The sequence below is a fragment of the Adiantum capillus-veneris genome, chromosome 20 (assembly GCF_014529385.1).
Source record: "Adiantum capillus-veneris isolate H3 chromosome 20, ASM1452938v2, whole genome shotgun sequence".
NCBI lineage: Eukaryota > Viridiplantae > Streptophyta > Polypodiopsida > Polypodiales > Pteridaceae > Adiantum > Adiantum capillus-veneris.
In genome coordinates, this window is record NC_140950.1 from 109,150,892 (window position 1) to 109,154,628 (window position 3,737).

A 3,737-nucleotide genomic window follows, 5' to 3' on the forward strand; every position below is an offset into this window, starting at 1 on the left:
ATACAAGTGGGTGGTGGACCTGATTACCATGCCATAGGTGTCTGGTAGATGTGGTATATTGTTCTTGCTATAGAAGATCTTACTAATCATGTGGAAGGTAGAGCTTTGTGTACCAAAGCTACCAATTCTGTATGCAAGTTCTTGCTTGAGGATGTTATTTCCAGGTATGGATGTGTGGGTAGAATTACTGATGATAGAGGAGAGCTGGATGCAGATGAAGATTGGGATTTCTTTGCTCGCTTGGGCATAAAATTGGCTCTCACTATAGCATACAATCCAGAGGGTAATGGTAAAATTGAAAGAGGGCATCCGCCTATTGTTAAAGCTTTAGCAAAGGCATGCCAGGGACATATTGGTGATTGGCCTAAACTCCTACCATTTGATTTATGGGCTTATTGAACTACACATAGTTCTGTTACAGGTTTTATGCCATTTGAGCTAATGTATGGGCAAAAACCCATAATTCCTACAGAGGAAGCAGTTATTTCTTGGGCCATAATGCCATGGGAAGAAGGTATGTCTACAGAATATTTTCTTACATTGCGCATTCGCAAACTTGAGAGGTGTCAAGAAGATATTGAACAGTCTAAAGTAATGCTTAAGGAAGCAAGGTTGAAGAATAAAGCAGCGTTTGATGGTAAGCATAGACTACGACTTCGTGCTATTAAAGATGGGGATTTGGTCCTTGTATATGACAGTAGCCTGGAGAACAAGTACACTGCTATGCGGAAGATGGTTAAACGATGGTTTGGACCATATGTAGTACTTCATGTTTATGATAATGCGACCTACAAGTTATGCGAGCTTGATGGAACTGAGCTCAAGGTGCCTATTGTTGTAGGGAAATGAGTTAAGTTTTTTAAGCAACGAGATGGTGACATTAATGTTGGAGAATTCAACACAGATCAAACTCATGAAGACAATGTTATGTATGCATCATACGATGAGTCTGATGATGCTCTTGATGATGCTTTATAAGTGCGGTTGGCACAGATTGGAGGCTGTGCAGGTTCAGATGGGGTGGATGTCATGTAGCTCCTCTCCCATGCTAAGAAAGATGCTAGAAAAATGCACATCAAGATTATTTGAAGCTTTACATGATTAATGAGAAGTGTTTAGGGCCTGATAGTAGGCCAAGTTTAATGCTGAATGTATGTCAAATGCGGCTAAAAGGTCCAAAATTTCCGTTTCTTCGAGCTCATTAATTGCAGATTATGCCAAAAAGGGCTGCGGCTTAGAAGCACCAACTGTTTTAACCAAATGTGAGGGAAGGTCTTTCACCAAATGCAATCACTTATACTTGCATCTTGAGGGTTGTGGTAGCATTCGACACACAAGGTGGCAGCAAAATTCACATTGATATTACTAGTCAGGGGATGTGTGAAATAATGATAGCATTGGTCGGAATTTATGACAAATGTGATGCCCTTACACATATTATGGCCTCCCAATGGAGAAGCTTGGCGATGCCTTGGCCAATATGTATGCCTAATGTGGTGCCCTTATTAGGGAATCTGGCCGCCCAAAGGCCCAAGGGCCCATAAACCTAAAGGCCACACGCCCATAGCGGCCACCCATTTTTAATAAGTTTTCTTTATGTGAAGAAAAGAGGGAAAAAAAAGGAGATCCATGGCGTAGGCAGCGAGGGCAAAAGCAACGATCAGGTGATTTGCTGGTAGGGGACGCTCAGCAGCTCGGACGCGTCTCGCTGTGAAACAAGAATTGCCCGCCATGATAGAGTGAGCCTTTTCTTGCTGCTCGCGGCATTTTTTGTGCAGGTCGAAATTCATGTCTGCCACATCATAGGGAGGAGTCCCTTGCCACGTCAGTAGCGATGGTGACATTGCGGGGATGGGGCACACTAATAATAGAGGTGCTCTTTTGCATGAGAGGCAATTCGAAGCAAAACATGAGGGAGGAGAGGAACCAAGGGCATCAAGCAAGGGAAAGAGCTTGGGGAAGGGAGAGCTCGGAGCATACGAATCTCAATAAGGAGGTGTTCTCTCTCTCTCTCTCTCTCTCTCTCTCTCTCTCTCTCTCTCTCTCTCTCTCTCTCTCTCTCTCTCTCTCTCTCTCTCTCTCTCTCTCTCTCTCTCTCTCTTTGTCGCGACCTAAGGACGAGGCTGAAGGAGCTTGAACGAGGAACCTTGAAAGAGAAGCTTGTTGAGGCTTGTCGAATCAAGCAAAACAAAGAAAAAGCAGTGTGAACTTTGGTCGAAGGAGCAAGAAGCCCAGAGGAACTTAAGCAAGAGATCTTGAGCAGAAAGCTTTTCAAGGCTTGAGCAAGCCGAGGCAAGAAGACATTCCAAGCAAGGTCAAGATTAAAACAAGCAACCAAGGTAGAAGTAATGAACGAGAAGCTTTTCAAGGCTTGAGAAAGCCGAGGCACGAAGACATATCAAGCAGATGAACAAAGGTAACTGGCACATGTTTGAGGACATATCAAATGGGCGTCCAATTGTCCGGACACGTAGCCGGACACCACATTTGTAGTCTATTATTTTGATGAGCTAGTGTAGTAATACTCTATGTAAATCCTAATTCCAAAGTAGTAGTCAATTCCCTTAGTTGTAATTCTATCAATAACAATTGTAAAGGTCCATCTGAGTCGGCCACTGGCCATTTAGAAAGCCCTAGGTATAAATGTCAATAACCTTAATGTGAAGGGGGGCTTATCTTAAGAAGAAGAAGGGAGCTCAAAAAAACATACGCTCAAGCTACAAGCTGCTCCAACCTTGTAATCATCATAGTTAATGAATGGGTAATTAGTTTTTAAATCCAAAACTTGCATTGTGTTCCTCTCTCTTTGCTCTTTAAATTAATGTAAGCATTGTCAGTTTTGTTATGGTTCACGACTACGCGAACGTGAGCTATAATTGCGTATTTGAGTGCTTAAATCATTGTTTTTAGTCGATTTGACCATAGGAGAGTGTTCTTAGACCATAGGGCGACCTTTCTGGACTGATTTGTTGCAGTTTTTATGACCTTTTTCATGATGGATTGCGATTTTGATACCTTGTCGGATTGCAACCAGACTTGACAGGATAGTGCCCCTAGGTGTCTTAGACCTCCTCCTAAAGTTTCGTTGCATTTCGAGTCCGTTCGAGTACTGAGATGGCGTGATGACCTAGAGCTGTGAGAAAGGACATAGGTAGATTTCCCTAATCATTGAGTGTTGGTTTTCTTGTTGAGATAGTGTGTTTGCTTGTTAAGGTTCACTTCGTGAGATTGACGATCTCATAGAGTCTCCGTGCCCCATCCGAGTCACTTTCCCTAAGTATTTACATTATGTTAGTGCTAGAAAGCTATTCTGCACACTTCCGTCGTGGCGACCCGCTAACATTGGCGCCGCTGCTGGGGATATGATCCTTAGATGGTGAGTGACCTAGTGCGTATTTAGATCTTTCTTTTTCTAAATATTTTTCCTTCCATTCCATTTACACTGTAACAGTGAAGTAGCTAGACACGGGGTTTAGTGCTTGATAGAGTATAGAAGTCGGGGACTTGTAAGATCTATTCTTGAGAAGTAAAGAGGGTTCTGAGTGAGATAGCCAAAAGCATTTCATTCTTCGATTTTCTCTATGCTTTCAAAGTGATGTACCATTTTCCGTTTTGGCTTTATTTTGTACCATTTTATTTGTTTTTGTTTCATGTTTCATTTCAGTACTTAAGAGTAGGGTAAGTAAAAACTACCACCATCAAATTTGGGCTAAAAGATTGAGGGTAAAATGGGTGAA